Source organism: Protopterus annectens, chromosome 3.part1, assembly GCF_019279795.1.
Source record: "Protopterus annectens isolate FY-2018-M chromosome 3.part1, PAN1.0, whole genome shotgun sequence".
Classification (NCBI taxonomy): Eukaryota; Metazoa; Chordata; order Ceratodontiformes; family Protopteridae; genus Protopterus; species Protopterus annectens.
Window position 1 is genome coordinate 1290298720 of NC_056732.1, and position 22463 is coordinate 1290321182.

Genomic DNA, 22463 nt, shown 5'->3' on the forward strand with positions numbered 1-22463 from the left:
CCCCCCCCACCCAAGGCGAGAAGTATCAGTTGTCAACGTGGCTTGGGGCGGAGGCATCATGAAGGGTCTCCCTTCCCGCAGCTCCCGTGAGCGAAGCCATCAGAGGAGGGAATCCCTGCAAGCCCTGCTCAGGGGAATAGGGGTGTTCAACGGATGTAGCAACAGAGACCACTGGACTTGAAGGGTCCATTGCAGAATCCTCATTCGTAGACACGCATCTAGGCAAAACCTGATTGCCGCCGCTATAGAGCCTAGTGCTCTCAGGACTAACTCTGCCGATGGAGCCGGGGTCTGAAGGAGGGCTATAACCTGACATGACAAACTTTTCACCCTGTCTGAAGTTAGTAGGGCCCGAGAGAGGCGAGTGTCCAATTTGGCCCCTATAAATTCCAGAACCTGCACAGGATGAAGAAAGGACTTTTGAAGGTTTACCGAAATCCCAAACTCTGGGCAAGAGTCAGAGCATAATCCCTGGCAACACACAGTTGATGCCTGTTGGAGGCGGTGAGGAGCAAGTCGTCCAGGTATGGAAAGACCTGAATGCCCTGGAGTCTCAGGTGGGCTGCAACCACTGCCATGACCTGTGTGAACTTCTTGGGGGCTGAGGTGAGGCCGAATGAAAGAACCCTGAATTGATAATGACTGGCTCCCAGCCGGAAGCGGAGAAACCACCTGGATCGTCTGTCCATCAAAATGTGGTAGTATGCATCCTTGAGGTCTATGGAGCACAACCAGTCGTTCTCCCGGAGGGGGAGAATTGATTGAAGAGTGACCATCCGGAATTTCTTTTTGGGAATGAACGGGTTCAGGGAAGAAAGATCTAGAATCGGTCTTAAGTTCCCCTGTCTTTTTTGGCACTAAAAAGAACCTGGAGTAATAGCCCAATCTGAACTGGTCTGGGGGGACATGCTGGATGGCTCTTTTTTCTAGCAGCTTCGAAATCTCTGAAGCTGCCACCTCCCTTTGATCGGGTGGGACATCGGGGAGGCGCTTCATGAGGGGGGGAAGACTTAGAAGGGAATGGAATAACCTCTGGATATGATTCGGAGCGCCCATCGATCCGTCGTGATGGACTCCCAATTTAGTAGGTGCTCTGACAAACGCCCCCTGACTGCCTCCAGAGAGGGACTGCCGGGTAAGCCCTCAGGGCTGTTGCACGGGCCTGTCCAAGAACAGTTCTCTAGACCCAAAGTTACACGGCCCCCCTCTGCCTCTGGGCCGGCATCCACCTCGTCCTCCTCTGCCTCTGCAGGACGAGGGGTCCAAAGCTGGGTGGGACCTGCTGAGACTTCCGGAACCACATCTTCTTTTCTTCCCTTTGATTCCTGGAAAAGGATCGCTGGGGATTAGAGAAGCGGACCCCAACGGCAGACAGTGTCTTCCCGTCTTTTTCACTTTGGACCAGCGTCTCGCTGACGGTCTTGCCAAGGAGCGAAGAACAGTCAAAGGGTGCATTCGCGAAGGACGCCTTAAAGGGTTCCGCAAAATCGCAAAGGTGGAGCCAGGCGTGACGCCGCAAGACGACCCATGCTCCGCTAGCTCTAGCGGCTCCTTCCATAGCATGGGAGAGTAGCCACATAGACATGTTAGATCTAGACTTTAGAGTGGCCATACGAGTCGAGAAAGTTCTCTTATCCTCGACCATCATGGACTCCGGTGGAGCTGCAGCGTATTCCTTTATTAGGTCTCGCTGGAGTCTGATGTGTGCCATGTAGTTCAGCGCCCTTACAGAGAAGGTGGCTGAAGCGAACATCCGCTTCCCAATGCGGTCCAATGTCCAAGATTCCTTATCCGGAGGATGGACCGAGGAACTCTCCTGTGAGAGTTCCTTCTTTGTGGCAGCCGCCACCAACATGGCATCCACAGGTGAACCCTTAGACTAGGCCTGTCTATCAGGGGGAGGGCGAAGAATTTTATCTGGCCTTCTTGGAATTGGCTCCATGGTGTCCGGCTCCTTCCACGCCCTAGTAATAATTAAGTCTACCAGGGGGTCAGCCGGGGGGGGGAGGGGGACACCCAGGAGGTAGACGGGCCTGCCTCAAATGCCTCCAGAAACACGGACTCGTCCGAGGAAGGTTTTAGGGCAGACCACCCCCCTCTAATTCGCAACATTTCCATGATGTCTCCAAAGGAGACATCCTCAGGGGGTGACCTTGAGGAACCTTCCCCTTCATCCAAATCCATGTCTTCCGTGAGGGACTCCAGGGAGTCCAGGTCCCTCCTTTTACACTTCTGTTTGCGAGGGACCTCCTCGGTGAGACTATCCGAGGAGGGCTCACCTACGACGTCCTGTTCCTCTAAGGGAACTAACTGGAGGGTCGGGGCAGGCTGTCCCAGTGGTCGGATGATGGAGGATAGACCCAAATGCATAGGGGGATCGGGAGGATCCGTCACCCGTACCGGGGATCTGGAAGGTCTCAACAGAACCCTCTCCACTACCTCAAACCCTGAAGGCGAGACGCTTTCCCCAGGCTCCGAAAGCAGCCTCCTCGGCTCCGAAGTAGGGATCGGTGTCGGGAGCCGATACGGTCAGATCGGAGGGGGAAGTGTGCTCCAACCTGAACGGTGACGAAGACACACCCACCCCTACGAATCAGACGCTCGGCTCTCGGCACTGAGAGCTAGGATCCCGACACGCTCGTGGGTACAGTTGGCGTTGAAGTTACCACAACTATCGGCGCCGACAACTCCCCGGTTCCAAAAGGGCCCGGATCCGATGACTCCGAAACTCGAAAACGGGTTGGAGAAGGAGCTATCGGGGCAAAAAGAGGGGCTGCTCTCCCCCCCGGGGGGGCAGGAGCACCCCCATCTGCATCTGAGTCTGCAAAAATAGACTCATCATCCGATCCATGTCCGCGTCGGTCAGGCTTCTTGTAGATCTAGAAGAGGTCGTCGAGGCAGGCCGGGAGGGCCGCCTCGACAACCTCGAGGGAGACCGGTCCTCCTCCTCCGGCTCTGGTGAGAAACAAGGCGAACGGAGCCGAGAGGGAGAGGATTCGGAAGCCCTCATAGAGGGACTAGCAACTTTAGATGGCGGGGCTGAGGGATGAGTCTCAGCCCGCCTCTTGTGGCTTCTATGTTTTTCCTTTTCTTTGTGCCTCTTCTCACTGGTAGAGGCAGAAGAGTCCCCTGAACCCTGCACAGAAGAGGGAGGCCGAGTCCCAGGCAGAGTCGGGGGATCTAAACGCAGCCTGTGCCTTAGAGGGAGAGGAAGAAGAAGTGTCCTGCGGTAACAACCCCACCAGGATCAACTTGTTCTTCCTATCCCTGATGGCTCGGGGGTTAAACGCTGCACATATCTGGCAGCTGGTGGACAAGTGGACCACCCCCAGACACAAAACGCACTGAGTGTGGCCATCAGCTGGGGAAAGCTTATGGCCATACTCGGTGCATTTAGAAAAAATGGCTTTGGGCCCTTCAGCCATCACACTAAACACACTCACACACTAAGGGGAGGGAAACACAAAAATAAGCTAAATTTACCACAACAAATTTAAGCTAAGGCTATCACTCGATGATTGGAGACTAAATCACTCACACACTACCTAAAAATCAACTTTTCTCTGACTTTTTTGAAATACAAACTGGAAAGTTCTCACCCATGCCTTAGGAGCTCTTCACTAGAAGCTTCTTTCAGCCGCGGCAAACGAGATCTGAGGAAAGGGAGCATATAGCAGGGGATTATGGGTAAAGGGGAGGAGCCAGGAGCTAGGATCTTTTAGCTATTAAAGCTGCTGGCTCGGATCCGAGGTCAGATCAGATACCCGCAGGTTGCAGAGCAAATGAAGTAGCTACTTCAGATTCAATTTTGGAGCTCTTCAGAAGCTCTACCTTAAAGTCTCAGTGTCAGAGTGAGGTGGAAACAAAGAAACAGAATGGCACTGGAATGCAACTTTTCTGAGCTACAGGTCAGTGACCTCAGGTAGGTATGAATTTAAGTAATTTAGCATAGTGTCTCACTAGGGGTTGGGGAAGACACAAACAATAGGAGGAACAGAAGATGCGAGCTTAATTGCTATACTGACCTCTCCTCATGTATCCAGTGTTATGCTAAGTATACATGCCTACAACTGTTCTACCCTTTTTAGGGAAGAGTAGACACTTTAAAAGTAAATCGTAACAGTTGCGAACAGTTTGGTAGATTTCCAAGCAGTGGCCAGTTTCAGCATAGATGTAAACATAAAGTGGTATATGTTAATAATATCAAAAGCAGAGCTAATTAAATTCTATTTAACATAACAGCATTATAAAACATGCAGCATAAATATATTGTAATTCCAGTAACTATGAAGATGACATACTGAAATGCTGCTGTTAATTAAAAACAAGACTTTGAAACAAACAACTGCTTCATTTTGTTTTCTGTTTTAAGAAATCTGCTTAGTGTGGTGTTTTTTGCTCTATGTGGCACAGAGACGCTTAAATTACCTAAGCTGCACATTCCATAAAAGCTGCACATTCCATATGCTTTTATCATTGGTTAATTTGTTTCTCAAGTGATACTTAAATACACAAGACATTTCTGTGTTTTGCCTTTTCTGATAAGACGACTCAAGGCCTGCAAAAACTACAAGCATTGTTGGCGATTCCCTAATCTTTATTGTTCTCACTCAGCCTCCCATACTTGAGCCATTTTTTTTAAACTTGGTGATTTTAAGATACCCATCCTTATTGCATATTGAGCTTTATAAGCTTCTCCCTTTCTGCACTGCTGTTTATATCTTGAATTATTTGTTTGCCTGCCTTTCCTTGTGTGTTTTTTAAAGTGCATTTTGCCTTTCATTGTCTGGTCTACTGATTTACTTGCTCTGAATTAATTATCTAGCTAGTTGTTGGACAAAGTAATGTATTTTTAGACTCTAACAAGCTCTTTTATCTGTTTTTACATCATGAGGACAGTGGAATTTCCATCTGGTAGCACTGGGTGGTAGCCTGGTTTGTATAGGTTGGGGAAACACTACAGATTCATGTTATGTAGTTGCTATACTGGTTGGAGGGCTTATTAATCATTTACACTGTTTTTAGTGCCTTTATAAATTCTGCACAGTTGAGTGGCTCTCTGCTCATTTCTACAAAGTGAAATACTTTTACTGAATAATCACACTTTTATATGCTGTTTAAAGTACGTGCTGTTATCATGAATTACTTACTGACTTTCCAAGTTTGTTTGTGGTAGCATTTCACTCCAGGCAATCTTTTGTTGTGCTTTTACATTAGAAGGACTGAGATTATTCATCTTGTGGCAGTAGGGGTTTACCCGGTCTGAGTTGGGAAGCACACAAAAGGGCGCCAAGTGCAGCCGTTTTATTGGCCGGAGAGCTCAGTAGTCAGTTTTCTTTATTTCCAGTGCTGGTATAAATCTGGCACATTTCACGGTGTTGGTCACTGTGCCAGTGCCCTGTACAGATGCAAACATCCGGAAACACAGCTCATTTTAATTATACTGTGAACATTTATTTATTTTTTCAAACTGGCGTAACAGCTGCTGTTCTGCACTGGTGTTTCTTAGTTAATATTAGGGATCTGTCTGAGGTTCTTTAACACTTGGGCTCCAAACCAGTCATTTTACATTAAGAAGGTCAAAGTCTGGACTTTTGTGGCAGCAGGGAATTGCTGGTGAAAAGCTCCTTGTGTGCTTATTTTATTGGCCGTAGGGCATAGTCCATGTAAAACTTGCTTTGTTCTGAATGTATACAAGCCTTATGTTCAAGAGAAGCTGTTCTTTGTGCAGTGCAGTGTACTGTACTGCTCTTTGTGCAGTGCTGATTACTGGTGCCTTGTATAAATGGAATCACCAGAAGTTAAGATTTCCCGATAAAAAATACCTCAGAACTTTACCTTAGTCCCCTATTACTCACAGGACAACTAGTTTGCATGGGGAGCTGCATTTCTGCATTTAATATGGACTATTTAAGTCTACTTTACTTTATTACAGCACACAGGAATACTGCTTCTCAGAGAGTATCTGGTTTGACGTTAACTGCAGATTACACCAAGTAAGCACCCTTCCTTCATCCGGTTACAAACACCCTCCACTCCTATCCTTTCAAGTACATATTAGGACCTACAACAATGGATGGGCACTTTCCTGCTATCTCTGCATCCATCTTGGTGGACAAGGGCATCCTGAGGCAATGTAGCAATTGCCTTATGTACATTGGCAATCACAATTCTTGAACAAATACAATACGTGACAGATGTAGTTGCACACTGACACTGGAGGCTAGATTCTCACATACAGACACAAAAGGCAACAAACAAGTTGTCAGCCACTCACACACGTCACTCACCTCACCCACAAAGGACCACAAACATAGACCCACATATGCAGAGGTGCTCACATGTAACTTACCCAGACCTCAAAAGTCTCAGGCTTATTCCTCAGAAACTTTGCATGCACACAAATATAATTCCCATCACAACACAAGGCACATCTCATTATATCTAAACTACCAAGCACATAAAGTAAAACACTCCACAACCCAATATTCTGGTCATAGGAGAGTCCATTGTGAGACACAATGATGTCCCTCTTACCAAGCTGGTCAAGAGGAAGGTTACAGTTAGTTGCCTGGCAGGGGCCATGATTTGCCAGATCATGCAAGCACTCAGATCACGTACCTTTAAGTACCAGTATAACTTAGTCATATAGTCCATGTGGGCGTGAATGACCTAAGATGTACCTCCTTAGACTGTATGAAGAAAGACATGCTTGAGCTCTCAGAATGTGCATCACAGGCAGATATAAGTCTAGTACTGAGCAACATTCGACCATCTCCAAGGAAGATGCCACAATACCAACAGAAAAAAATCAACTTTAACACCTGGCTTAGCTACTGGTGTCATTCCAAAGGGGTTCGCTACTTGTCAGCCTGGGAGGACATGGTTGATAGGCCACACAACTTTGCCAGGAATAGTCTTCACTTGCCACCTCTAGGCTTTTGGACAATGGCCAAAACATTAGCCACCCCATAGAGCTTTTTTTAAGCATTGCCAAACACACAAACCTTCCAACACAAGAAAAGCTACTCAGGACAAGGTGTTACTTTTCAATGCTAGGTGTCTCAACAAGAAACTGCACTTTCTGGAAGCTCTCCTCATCCTGGAGAATGTGGATGTCTGTGCAGCTACTGAAACAAAGCCAAAGAAAGCACTCCAGCAGCGGATGGCAAGAACAACTTTCATACATTCCAACCACCAACTGAACATGAAAGAGCAGAAGGCGGAGGTGTATCTATCTACAGAAAAGATAAGCATATCTCAAGGTTGGTCAAACAATATGGCATGCTTGAGCGACTACATGTCCAACTAACCATGGGAAAAATTCATTACCATATACTTGCTAGCTACAGGTTCCCCACCACAAACCAGGAAACCCATACATCATATCTGAGGCTACCAGAATGACTCACCATCCACATTCTCCAATATCTGAAACAAACTTATTGAAATTTTTACAACTATTACAATGTTTAACTAAAACATTATCTTTTTTCTTAATCACATAGTCACCTGACTTCTGATAGTTGTAAAAATTTCAAGAAGTCTGTGTTTCAGATATTGGAGAAAGTTAACTTTCCTGGACAGAAATTGTATTGGCAGGTTTTGTTAAATGCAACAAATCCCCCAGGTATTAATGATAAAGTTTCCATCACCAGTTTGTTAATTTATAAAGGGTCTAAATTTTGAATTCATTATGTACACATTCAGGTAGTGGTTTAATATAATAGGTTGGATTTTCATGGAAAACTGGTGGTTACACTGTAATTCATTACAGTAATCGTCTTTTATATTTAATGCCCACTAGATGGTAGTATTGTTTTTAGTATTTAAATGTGTTTCATTGGAGACCACTTATATCTGAAGGAGTCCAGTGTGGTTTCATGGACGAAAGCGCTTATATAACACATTTCATGTTGTGAGCATACAGGCATCTGCAATTATTGCTTTTTGAGTGATTTTTTTCATGTCTGCAGTTTGGACTGGTGGTTATTTTATGACTTTGTAAATTCAAATAACATATAGTAGCTAGTCTGCACTCTCACTAGCAGAACAAATATCCTAGATCTGGTACTCACAAATATGGGAGAATGCTACACCCTCTTAGTGTGATGTTCTCACTGGTAAGATCAGATCACAAAGTGGTCTCCCTTCAAAAAAAGGTAAATACTTAACCTCAAAAACTTCAAAAACTTCTCTAAGGTAAATCACCCCCCATTAAGGGATGGCATAGCTAGTTTTCAAGCTCCCCCACATCCAGAAAACACAGAAACCTATGCTGAGGCATATACAAAATCCCTGTAAGACCAAACAACTGCACAGAAACAGCAGTACCAGACCCAAATAAACCAGAGTCAATCCTCAAAAAAAAAAAAGTCACCCTGGTATTAACAGGTTGTACAACAAAAGAAAGAAAATCTTGTTGAGAAATAAGAGGGAATGTATATAACAGAGCAAAAAGTCGCTCATTAGTCTAAACAAGTGAATCAGGGAACTAGTCAAGTTTCTGAAAGCAGACTTTGGAGTAAAAATAGCTTCCAAAGCTGAGAATACTCGAGGCATTTTTCGGTTATGTCCACAGTTTTATGGGCAACACCAAAAAAATGTGCAGAATTAGTTGTAGATGGCATTACCTATATCAGGCAGAAGATATAGCTAATCTGCTGGCCGACAAATTCAGCTCAAATTACACTTCTCCATCATCTCCATTTCTCCCCCAAGAAATACCCTTGAGTACTCCATGCCTAATTATTACCAAAGAGCAGGTTGCCACTGCACACTCTAAAGCTAAAAATATGGCTTTAATGGGGCCTGCTGATATGCCAAGTTGCCTTTTAAACAGCCAAAATCAAGACTTACAGGCCACAACCTCTGGACTGGCTTTGTTTCAGTACACTGGAAGACAGCAACTGTCATCCCTCTGCATAAAATGGGACCATCTACTGACCCAGGAAATTACAGACTCAGTTTTTTCTAATCATATGTATAAGGGCATAGAAAAAACAATCATAGACTTGATAAATAACACAGGAACCCTCCAAACACTGGATCCAACCCAATTCAGCATTGTCAAGGGCAGGTCATGCCTACTGAATCTGGTAGTTTTCTTTGAGATGGTAACTAAGACCATGGATGAGGGTAAAACAGTACATACCGCCTACCTCGGCATGGCCAAGGCATTTGACACGATCACTCACTCAGTTATTACAAATAAACTCTCAAAACTGGGCATAAATCTTTAAGCCACCAGATGGTTAGCCAACTGGCTCACGGACAAGACAGTGGGTAATTCCAGATCCTGCAAGAGGCCAGGTACTAGTGGTGTGCAACAGGGGTCAGTGCTGGGACCACTTCTGTTCGGAATATACTTCTCTGACATCTAGGCTAATGTTGAAGGCCTCAGGATGACTACATTTGCCACTGACTGCAAGCTGGGGACAATCAATGAATCCCCCAACAATGTAGATATCCTTCAGGAGGGTCTAGATCACACAAATGACTGGTGCTAGAACCATGGCCTAAAACTAAATGTGAAAAAATGCATTATCCTACCTTTGGGAAGTCAAAAATACCTCCGCAAATTACAATATCAATAGTACAAACCTAAGACTAGAATCAGAGATGAGAGATCTAGGTACACATATAGATAGTAGCCTGAACTTTGACTGCCATGGGTCCACAGTAGTCAGGAAGTCCTTCTATATGGCACAACTTATAAGAAAACGTAAGGCACACAGATCCCAGGAAATTCTAGACCTGCTGTACTCAACCCTAATTAAACCAATAATAGACTAAAATGTGCCATTTGGCATGTACTTGGCTAGGCACTTACAGCAGCTGAAGCGACCTCAGAGGCTCCTCATAAAGAAAATATAGGATGTAAACAACATCTCCTATGTGGATAGATTAAAAGCCCTATCTTTATACTTTACCTCCTGCTGATTATTAAGGGTTGATCTATGCCTGACCTACAAGGCACTCACCAACTAAGCCCTGATGGAGCTGCTACACATTTGCAAGTCAAACAGCAGGACGGTCACCTGATCTAGGGACCTAAACATAACCAACAACTCAAACAAAACATGCTGGAGAGACAGGCATGTTTCTCAGAGACTGGACCCTTCTTTGGAACAGGCTTCCTATTCATTTTAAGCAGAGCCCTTCCCTGCCCTCTTCAAACACAATTTGGATCAATGGATGGGGAACTGGAAATTCAGACCTGGGGTAGTGCTTATGTCCCTTATGGAGAGGTGTAGTCTAATGCACAGGCACACATCCATGCCATCCTCTTGCCATGTATTTGATGACATCAGGTTATATTGGCTAGGCTTGTAAGGGTTCTTAAGCTGCCAGCCTTGTAATCTTCTAAGAGCCTATTAAAGAAATAATTGCAATAAGTATTGTTACTGCATTGAAGTGCATAAATCTTTTTACAACAATCTTGATGCATCTTTGAATGTGCTAAAAAGTGCACAGATACTTGTGCCAGTCAAATTGTGTAAATGTACCATAACAAAGGACCAAAGGAACTTTACAAAAGGCCTGATCAAGCAAATGAATCCCGTCAGAAATGTCATATAATTCTTGTCATAGGAATAGCGAGTATTACATATATATTTTCCCTAATTAAAATTCTTTGTACTAGGAACCACAGTTAAATACAAACCCTGGATTATAACATAAAAATATAGGTTGAAATTAAATACTTTCTAACATATATGTTCCTTTTAAGCTTTTTAAGCTTGCATAGAATCCAGAATGGCTTTTTAAAATTGCATTCTGTTTTGCTCTGTTAACCTGCTGAACCTACTAGGCTTACAAGCCTTTTTTCTAGGTTACCTGAGAGCACTGTCTGATACCTTCATGGCAGTAGCTGGCAAATGAAGGCTGAAGGAATCAAAACCTAAACTATAAGAAGAAGCTCTTTAGCAGTTCATAGCCTTACTCTTCCTTGGTATACTGTGCTAAACACTTCCAGTATGCCTTAGAATATTAGGCGTCTATGTTGGTGTATTAAGAAAACTGCATATATAGAAGAAACATTAAAATAAGTAAATTACAGTTGATCAGCAGAAGATGAATGGTCTCCTTATGCACAGATTATGTGTAAAACAAACTTCTCTTAGCTGCTCCTGCTCAACCGTAATTCAACAGAGCCTACAACAATTATAATGCAGTCATCAAAAGGAAGCAACTAATGCTAATCTGCTTTACTCTACGTGACATCAAATTAACAGTAAGATTTATTCTTCCTTCAGTGCTCAAAAGTTACTGAAAAAAAATCACAGTCCAATTTTCCATCAATGATAGCCTTCACTCTCAGTAATAAAACAGCATACTACTCAAACATCTCTAAGGCATGTACATCTGTTTCGCACACTAGAAAGCAGCCATTAAAACACATCCACAAGTGCACTACAAATGATTACATAATGATTTAAAGTTTCAGGTCAAAATTCACCTAACATAATAAACAAAACATAGAAGTATTAGCTAAGTGTTTCTTCTCCGTCAGATTTGGAGTTTGACAAATTCCAATTTTTTTTTTTTAAAAAGAAACATCTTTATTAAATCATCACTTATGACATAAACAATCATACACTTATATAAATGAAAACAATCCACACCGACACAATCCTAGTTGCAAACATTTTACATAATAAACCATACTGACACACTTCCAGCTGCAAACATTATACATCACTTATAATCCACCCAACCATTTTCAAAGTACTACCACCAAAATACGAAGAATAATAGTAGCAAATGAAGAAACAGTCCTCGGTTCTCGGTCCACAAATTTATTTGTTAAAAAACAATGAACAAGAAGTGCTTTTCGTTTGGTATAGTAACTCAAACTTCTTCAGATAAAAAACTTTGACCATTACATGTTTAAATAACAAGGTCATGTGTTCCAAATAATTACCATATTTAATTAAAACTGTTAACCCTATCCTACCTTTTGTGAAAAATAGCAAAACCATGAAAGACTTTAAAATTACTATTGATTTGGCAGCACAAGTTTTTACTCTCAAACACTTAGCACATACTGACTGTCTTTAAAATAATACAGTCAATATAAAATTAAATAAAAAACTAATTAAATGACAGAATAAACAAAACTGTAAATATCAAGTATGTACTGTATCTTATTTTTAGACAATAAATTGGTACATTTCTGTACATTCTACTTATCTAGTAAGGCCTTTCAATTTCAAACATAATATTGAACATGTTTCGTTTAAGCCTAGATGTCAACAGGCATTAACTCAAAGTTGCCACACTGATTCTAGTTTCTCCAAAAGAATTGAGCTTGGGCCCCCCTCTAGTGTCCAAAGGCACTTGTTCTATAACTCTGAATTTAAACTGATGCATATAATGTGTCGAGCTAATGCATTTTCTATCTTTTTATTGTTGACGCAATAAACATGCTCATACACACGCTCAATGAACCTCCTTGTCAGTCTTTCCAATGTAGAAGGCAGGGCATAATTGGCATAAAGCCACAAACAATCATCTTTGAATTACAGTTATACTTCCGTTGTATGTAGTAATAAGAAGTTATGTACCTACCATAACGTTCCATGTTAGTTGTCTTCTTCTCGCCTTCTTTCTTGCTGGATGGGTTCAGAGCCGATCCTCGGCTCCGACTCGGCCAATACTAAAGCTCGAGAGCTAATTCCACCGGCTCGAAGCTCACCTATATCCCACAATGCTATGCGGTAACTACTCAGATCTCGTTTGATAGCTATACCAAGCAATCCTAGTCTCCATAGAATGGAATAGGGAAACCCACCTCAAAACAATCTGTATAAAAAGTATCGCAGACCGCAGTAAGGATAAAAGAGGTGGAAGAACGTGTGGGAATGACAACTTCCAGAGGAAGAACACAAACTGAATTCCTGTCGGTCTGTCCAGGCTTGGGGGAAGGAGGGTGGACGCAAGAAAGAAGGCGAGAAGAAGACAACTATCATGGAACGTTATGGTAGGTACATAGCTTCTTAATGTTAAGTTGTCAATCTCGCCTTCATTCTTGCTGGATGGGGCCGCGTCCCTAGCACCTTATCCTGGGTGGCCTATCGGAACAGACTCTTGAGAACAGTGGAACCAAAATTGGCACGGCTTCTGGAAACCATGTCCAATTTGTAATGTGAAATGAATGTATGAGCAGAAGCCCAGGTGGCTGCTGCACAAATGGAATCTATTGGCAGCCTATCTTGAAAAGCTACGGATGTAGCTAATGCCCTAGTTGAATGAGCTCTAGGTCTTGAGGGTAGTTTTTGATGTCTGATCTCATAGATGAAGGTAATTGTAGAGGTGAGCCATCTAGAGAGGGATACTTTAGTAACTGGAAGGCCCAATTTTTCCCTTCCGCATATGACAGAAACAATTGATTAGATTTCCTGAATTGTTTAGTCCTGTCTAAGTAATATCTAAGTTGGCGATGAACATCCAAAAAATGTAGCTTTTGTTCTGACCTGTTTAAATAGTTAGGGAAAAAGACGGGGAGATCAATAATTTGGTTTAGGTTTATTTGAGAGGAAACTTTAGGCAAAAAGGATGGATTAGTACGGAGGGATACCCTGTCTTTGTGAAACACTAAGTAAGGAGGATGACTGCACAGAGCATGGAGTTCAGATACCCTTCTCGCTGAAGTTATAGCTACCAGAAAAAGTGTCTTCCAAGAAAGCAACTTCAGAGAACATGAAGCCGCCGGTTCGAAGGGGGGAAGAATTAAAGATGCCAGAACCAAGTTCAAATCCCATTGAGGCGGGGGATCTTTGATTGGAGGTTTGAGAAGAAATACGCCCCATAAAAAGGCTTTACAGAGTTTGTGAGCCATGATGCTAGACTCTGAAACACCAACATGAAAATTTGATATGGCAGCCAATTGAACTCTAATGGTAGATGCAGAAGATCCTAAATGAAAGAGTTCTGCTAGAAAGTCTAGAATAGACTGGATAGGTGCAGTAAAGGGATATATGTTTCTTGATGTTGCCCAAAAAGAGAAGCGTTTCCATTTGCTACTATAAATCTTCCAGGTAGAAGATTTATGAGAGGCTATCAAGATATCTCGGACCGAGCGAGATATTGAGGGAAGCCTGGCTAAGGTTGGAATCGGAGAAACCATGCTGTGAGGTTTAGAAAAGGCAGAGATTGGTGCAGCTGACCCGATTGGTGGGTTATCAGATCTGGTACTGGGTCCAGATGCCAAGGCTGCTCCAAAAGGTAACGATGAAGAAAGGGAAACCATATCTGTGGAGGCCAGTAAGGGGCAATGAGGATCATTGTCACTCTCAAGGCGATGGCTTTCTAAATTAGTTGAGATATCAGTGGAAAGGGGGGAAAGGCATATAGAAGTCCCCGGGGCCAATCGTGGACTAGAGCATCTCTGGTGGGATGGTCTGGTAACGGGAAGAGAGTGAAGAAGTCATGACACTTGCTGTTTTGGGGAGTAGCAAAAAGATCGCAGCAAGGCTGGCCCCATCTTAGGAATACTTCTTCTAGAACTGATTTCTTTAGAGACCACTCATGGGGCATGAGAATTGCTCTGCTCAATTTGTCTGCAATAACGCTGGATTTCCCGGGAATGTGCGTTGCTATCAGAAAACGCTGAGAAGAGATCGCCCATTGCCAAAGTCTGAGTGCCTCTCGACATAAAGGGTATGATCTGGTTCCGCCTTGTTTGCTGATGTACCACGCTACGGACATGTTGTCCTTTTGAATTGCAATAGTCCCAGTGGGAAGAGAGTCGTGAAGGGCTTGCAACGCTAAAAGCACTGCTCTCATCTCTAAGACGTTTATGTGCAAGTGGCACTCGAAAGGTTGCCACGTGCCCTGGATTGTCCTGCCCTGATAATGCCCCCCCACCCGATCAGGGAGGCATCTGTTGTCAACGTGGCGACTGGGGGGGGGGGTGAAGGGTCTTCCTCGGAGAAGTTGAGGTGATGTGATCCATCAAGACAGGTGATTCTTGCATGATTGAGTTATCAATATGGTATGGGACATCGGGAGCTGTTGAAAGGACCATTGAGTAAACAGCATCCGTTGGAGGATCCTCATGTGAAAGTGAGCTAAGGGGAGAAGGGGAATAGCTGCTGCCATGAGTCCTAACACCTTCAAAACTAGTCTGGCTTTGACTTTGTTGCATTGTAAGAGAAGGGAAACTTGGTTCCGAATGTCTGACACTCTCTGCTCTGTGAGTCTGGCTGAAAGATTGAGTGTGTCCAAGATGGCGCCTATAAAGGTAATAGATTGACAAGGCGGCAAGGCAGATTTTTCGAAATTTATCGAAATGCCTAGAGCTTGGCAAGATTGGATGGTGAAGTCCCTGGATAGAAGAAGCTGATGTCTGGTGGTGGTGGTAAGGAGCCAGTCGTCTAAATATGGAAACACCTGGAATCCTTGACGTCTCAAGTGAGCCGCGACCACTGCCATGCATTTGGTAAACACACGGGGGTCTGTAGTGAGACCAAAGGGCAGGGCCCTGAACTGGTAGTGACTGGCTCCCAGCCTGAAGCGGAGATATCTCCTGGAGTGTCTGTTCATCTTGATGTGGTAGTACGCATCCTGAAGATCTATCGAGCACATCCAATTGTCCTGACCCAAGAAGGGTAGAATGGACTGTAGCGTGACCATCCGGAATTTTGTTTTCCTGACATACTTGTTTAAGTAGCTGAGATCCAGTATGGATCTCCAGTCCCCTGTTTTTTTTGGTACCAAAAAGAATTTGGAGTAGATTCCGGAAACTTGCTGGTCTGCTGGGACTGATTGGATAGCTCTTTTTGATAGCAGCTTTGAAATTTCTAATGCTGCTTGTTCCCTTAGACCGGGTGGAACGTCTGGAAGGGATCTTTTGGGTTGGGATGGGATGTGAACAAAGGGAATTTTGTAACCCTCGGATATGATCGACTGTACCCATTTGTCTTGAGTAAGGGAAAGCCAGGCTTTTGGGTACAGGGATAATCTTCTCCCGACTGCCTCCGAAGGTGGACAGCTGGGCAGCCCCTCAGGGATGCTGAAAGGGTTTGTCAGAGAACATTTCTCTGCTACCCTGGTTTTGCGGACCTCCTCTGCCACTAGGGCGGCGTCTATTATTATTCCCCCCTCTGCCTCTAGAGGGGAATTGGCCTTGTGCGTCAGATGAGACTCCCTGCGATTGTTTGCGGAACCACATCTTTCCTCCCCTCTGACCTTTGGGATAGGGTCTAGAAGGGGTAGAAAAACTGACTCCTACGGCAGAGAGAGTCTTACCTTCTACCTCGCACCTGGTCAATGTATCCTTCACCTGTGGATCAAACAAGGATGATCCATCAAAGGAAGAATTGGTGAAGGACGCCTTGAAAGGGTCCGCAAAGTTACATAGCCGCATCCAGGCATGACGTCATAAGGCAACACCTGTGCCTGCAGCTCTACTCGCCCCATCTGCAGCATATGATACCAGCCGCATGGAGGAGTTAACGATGGAATTCATGGTTGCCAACTGGGAGTTCATTGTGTCTTTGAACCCCTCAGCTGTAGGATCCTTTATCAGTTCACCCATATCCTTGAGTAAATCTCTCTGGAGACCAGTGAAGTGGCATAAGTAATTCAGCGAACGCATCGAAAAGGTCGCTGATGAGAACATCCGCTTGCCGTACCTGTCCATGGTCCTAGATTCCTTATTAGGAGGATGGACAGGAACCGAAGGATCAGCTAACTCCTTCTTAGTGGCCGCAGCCACCACCATGGCATCAACAGGGACACCTTTGGATAAAAAATCTTTATCTCTAGGAGCAGTAATAAATTTAGATGGTCTCCTCTGGGTGGGTTCCACTGAATCAGGAGCCGTCCAAGCCTTCCTTGCCACCACTTCCATAAGGGGGTCAAAGGGAGGGGACACCCAGGAGGTAGAAGGGCGAGAGCCAAATGCCTCAAGATACACTGACTCATCTTTCGAAGGGTTAAGGGCTGGCCAGTTCCCCCTCTGTTTCAGGATCTCAAGGATGTCAACAAATGAGACATCCTCAGAGGGGGATCAAGGGGAACCTTCAGAGTCCTCTAAGTCAGTGTCAGAGGTGATAGACTCAGGGGAGTCGATGTGCTTCCTCTTGTACTGCCTCTTCCTTGGGGGATCTCCTGCCGGGTCAGGAGAGGCCTCGGAAGAGGAGGAAATTCCCAATGAGGAAACTTGAGGAGTTGGCTCTCTGCGGTCTAAGACAAGGGGGTGAGTAGAAATCACCGCAGGCACTGTAGATGGGGGGGCTGAAGGAGCCGACTGTGGGGCAGAACATGGTTATAGCATGCTCCGCATGACCTCGAAGGCACCCCTGTCAGGCAAGGCCAGAGGCCCCCGCTCCGAAGAGACAAGGACCTCCCCCGGCACCGACAGGGATGGCTCCGAAGCCGATGTCGGAGCCGAACTCACCAATGCCGAAGCCCCGAGAGGGAGAGCGGGGTCGGACAAGGGTCCGATGCCACTCGCCCCCTCGGAGCCGACGAGGGAAGCTCGGCGCTGAGATCCCTCCAAGGAGGAGATCGGAGCAGACGACGGAGCCAAAAGGGAAGGTATCGGATCCGACGCACCGAAAGCCATGGCTCCGACAAGCCCTGGCTCCGAACTCAAAGGAGTCGGAGGAATGTACTGGGGAACGGAAATAGCCACTGACTGGTGAGTTGGGCTATGCAGCATTTGGGCCAGTGCCTTGGACTTGAGAAGTCTACTCACTACCCTTTGCAAATCATGGTCAGATAACCTGGAAGACCGTGAATAATGAGTTTTATGGCTCCATTCAGAAAGGAGAGGGGATCCTGGCGCCGAATGCACGGAGCCGATAGAGGGGGATCTGGACCTCTTCCTAGACTGTGGCTCCGATAAAAGTATCGGAGCCAACAGAGTTTTATCAGCCTCGGCTCCAGCTGGAGCCGAGGTAACAGTATGAGGCTTGGAAACATCGGCTCCAGCCGGAGCCGATGTCGAAGCCGACTTAGTCTTTCCAGCAGTCGACTCTGGAACCGGAGCCAACGGTTTGGAAGTTTTGGAAGGCTTCCCCGACACAGACTGAGTCGGGGGGCCTTCAGGCTTTAATAAGCCCCGCAAGATTAGCTTGTTCTTGCGTTCCTGCAGGACTCTAGGGCTAAAACTATGACAAACAGCACAAGAGTCCTGCAGGTGCACAGGTCACAGGCAATACACACAAGAAGTGTGATCGTCTGTCAGACATTTTCTGACAGCACGAGTCACACTTCTTGAAGCCTGAGACCTTGTCTTTTGACATTGTAAAAAGGAGTGCCTAACACAACACAAACACACTACAGACACACCCTTTACAGAAAAAATTATTAAATTAAATTATTAAGGCTAAAACAAGCCACAAACACACACACAAGTCCTTAACAGAAAAAAGGACAACTAATTTAGTCACTAATGGACTGGGGGAAGGGTAGGGGCCGAAGGCCTACAAGATAAGGGAAGAAAGGGAAAAAAGACTCGACAAACAGGGGTCGATTTATCTAAAATACTTAATTAAACTAAAAGGTTATGGTATGACAACAAAAAAGGGGGTTTAAGAAGTACCTAATAAGGTAAAAGTCTAACTCACCTGCCTGAGCCGGTAGAAAAGCACCTCGTCAGCTATAGCGGCAAACGAGATCTAAGCAGTTACCGCCTAGCATTGTGGGATATAGGGGAGCCTCGAGCCGGTGAAATTAGCTCTCGAGCTTTAGTATTGGCCGAGTCGGAGCAGAGGATCGTCTCCGAACCCATCCAGCAAGAATGAAGGCGAGATTGACAACTTAACATCTAATGTTTCTAATACAAAATTTGTGCCCCATTTCCATAAATTTACAGTAGTTGCAAGTTTCACACTTATACATTCCAGGGTTTCATATTAGACAAGGTGTCAGTCTCTCCAATCGATTTTTAAGTTCATCCCTCTTCTGAATATTACTGTAAGAAAATCACCTAACTTATTCACTATTTCTCTATCAGTACTTAGGAGGTTCCAATTTTTGATAACTTTTTTGACCTCCAAAGCATCAATACTAAACTTAGTTATGAAGCTCAACCTAAATCTTTGATTATTTGTTATGTTAGGTGTATTAGGCTGGTTCATATTATTCAATTCAATTAGATTAGAGTTGACTCTATTGACTAGTCTTTCTTGCCTAATTCTTCCGTTAAGGACTGGTTTGTATGTCCCATTACTTCTTTTACTTTGAACTTCCATAGTCAGTTCTAGGATAGTTGGTTTGGATAACCCCTTTTCAAAAACATGTCTTACATTCTCACATTCTTCTAAGAAGTCATTTTCTAGTGATACCATTCTTGCTACCCTGACCAACTTTTTTTGATGGTAAGGGTGCGAGCTGGTAAAGTGCAAAAATGTGTTAAAAATATGTTTTTTTTTTCCTATGGATCCTTGCTGTATATCTTAACTGACATGTCTTTCGCGAGTTCAATATCTAAGTATGTTATGGTCTCTGTGTCAAAGTTACTTCTAAAATGTAAAAAGTGCGTTGTGTTATTTAAATAGTGCAACAATTCTGTAGCTGCATTTTTGTTACCCCTCAGGATGATAAAAATTTCATCCAGAAACTGGGTGTAATAATATAACTGTTTTAATGTTATTGTTCTTAAATATAAACTCACTTGCCCAATGGGCCAACACCAGGTTCGTGAAACTCACGCCACATGGTGAGCCCACTGCCACCTCTATTTTTTGTAAGTAAATCTCCTTATCAAAGGAAATAATATTACATGCAAGGATGATATCTAATAGTTCTTCTATAGGATTAATTTCATCCAAGGGGTCTCAATTTTTTTCTCATTTTAGCCGAAACCCATTCAATCCCTTAGATATCATTCTCACATGTAATTTTATTTCCTTTGACAAGGAGATTTACTTATATAAAATAGGGGTGGCAATGGGCTCACCATGTGGCACAGGTTTTGCGAACCTGGTGTTGGCCCATTGGGCAAGTGAGTTTATATTTAAGAACAGTAACATTACAACCCAGTTACATTATTACACCCGATTTCTGGATATTTTTATCATCCTGAGGGGTAACAAAAATGCAGCTACAGAACTGTTGCACTATTTAAATAACAGAACACACTTTTGACATTTTACAAGTAGCTTTGACACAGAAACCATAACAAACTTAGATGTCAAACTCAAGAAAGACAGAAGTCAGTTGGGATATACAGCAAGGATCCATAGAAAAAAGACATATTCTAACATTTTTGCACTTTACCAGCTCACACCCTTACCAGCAAAAAAGTCTGTTATAAAAGGACGGTTGGTCAGGGCAGGAAGAATGGTATCACTAGAAAATGACTTTTTAAAAGAATGTGAGAATGTAAGATATATGTTTTTGAAAAGGGGTTATCCAAATCAACTAATCCTAGAACTCACTATGGAAGTTCAAAGTAAAAGAAGTAATGGGACATACAAACCCAATCCTTAATGGAAGAATTAGACAAGAATGACTAGTCAACAGTGTCAACTCTATTGAACTGAATAATACGAACCGACCTAATACACCTAACATAACAAATAAATCAAAGATTTAGGTTGAGCTTCATAACTACATTTAGTATTGATGCTTTGGAGGTCAAAGAAGTTATCAAAAATTGGAACCTCCTAAGTACTGATAGAGTAATAGTGAATATGTTAGGTGATTTTCGTACAGTAATATTCAGAAGAGGGATGGACTTAAAAAATAGATTGGAGAGACCAACACCTTGCCTAATACTAAACCCTGGAATGTATAAGTGTGAAACATGCAACTACTGTAAATTTATGGAAACGGCACAAATTTTGTATTAGAAACATTAGTTACTACATACAAGGGAAGTTTAATTGTAATTCAAAGATGATTGTTTATGTGGCTTTATGCCAATCCTGCCCTGCTTTGCACATCGGAAAGACTGACCAGAGGTTCTGGGAATGTGTGTACGAGCATATTTATTGCATCAACAAAAAAAAGAAAATGCATTAGCTAGACACATTATGAACTTTCCTGTGCATCAGTTTAAATTCAGTTATAGACCAAGTGTCTTTGGACACTAGAGGGGGCCCAAGCTCAATTCTTTTGGAGAAACTAGAATTAATGTGGCAACTTCGAGTTAATGCCTGTCAACATCCAGGCTTAAATGAAACATGCTCAATATTATGACACTTAATTGAAAAGCCTTACTAGACAAGTAAAATGTTGACTAAAAATAAAATACAGTACATACCTAATATTTATAGTATTGTTTATTCTGTCAGTTAATTAGTTTTTATATTTAATTGTACATTGACTGTATTATTTTAAAGTCAGTCAGTATGTGCTAAGTGGAGTAAAAACTTCTGCTGCCAAAACAATACTAATTTTAAAGTCTTTCATGGTTTTACTACTTTTCACAAAAGGTGGGATAGGGTTAACAGTTTTAATTAAGTATGGTAATTATTTGGAACACATGACCTTGTATTTAAACAATGTAATGGTCAAAGTATTTTATCTGAAGAAGTCTGAGTTACTATACCAAACGAAAAATGCTTTGTGATCATTGTTTTTTTAACAAATAAATCTGTGGACCGAGAACTGAGGACTATTTCTTCAGTTGCTGCTGTTATTCTTCGTATTTTCGTGGTAGTACTTGTGGATTTACTTGCATTTTCAAAGTCCTGCCTTTTTTTAAACCATATTTATCCCCTGTATGTACTTTCCCACAATTCCCATTTTCTCCTATGTAGTTTGCTCCTGCCCTTTTCTAAAGATCTCAATTCCAGTTGTTTTATCTCTGTTACTATATTCACTATTTCTAGTACAGCTGGTTTAGATTTTAATTTCCATTTTCTAGTAATTGCTTTTTTGGCAGCCACCATAATTAGGCAAAGCAAGGCCTTACCATGTCTAGGCATTTCCAATTCTGTATCATAGATCAGAAAAATCATACCCCTTGTCAGACCAATCTGCCCACCCATCATCTCCGACAATGCATCCTGCAGGAGTCCTCAAAGCCCGCCAACTCACCCCACACCCACAAAATATGTTCCCGGTTACCTCTTTCTTCCTTGTCACACCTCCAACATTTGCTGTCTACCTGAAAAAAAATTCTTGGAGTTTACTTGGGGTATAAAAATATCTACGCAAACACTTCCAAGCAAAAATCCTAAACCTTCTAGATTTTGTTGCATATTTGGGAGACATACATACATCTTCCCATTGTTTATTTGTGAATTACTTATCCAGTTTCTCTTCCTAATCTTTTCTAACCTCCTCTGACTGATTCTTATAGTTATCATTCAATATTTTATACGCTCTATTTATTATTCCTTTTTTAATGGCAGCTTCTGTTCTAACTTCTACTAAAAACTCTATCAGTGCTGGTCTTTCATTTAGGACCCCCCTATTTCCTTCTCTTTGCCTACACTCTGATATCAATCATTGATAGGGAAGGCAATCTTTAACCTGCAGTTCAAATAAATTCTTAG

At 43.2% G+C, this 22463-nt stretch overlaps 1 protein-coding gene across 1 annotated transcript in view; it reads right to left on the reverse strand.

The window, feature by feature from the left end:
• RHPN1 (rhophilin Rho GTPase binding protein 1) overlaps positions 1-22463 on the reverse strand; it is a 1554789-nt gene that overhangs the window by 729681 nt on the left and 802645 nt on the right. The window lies entirely within an intron of this gene.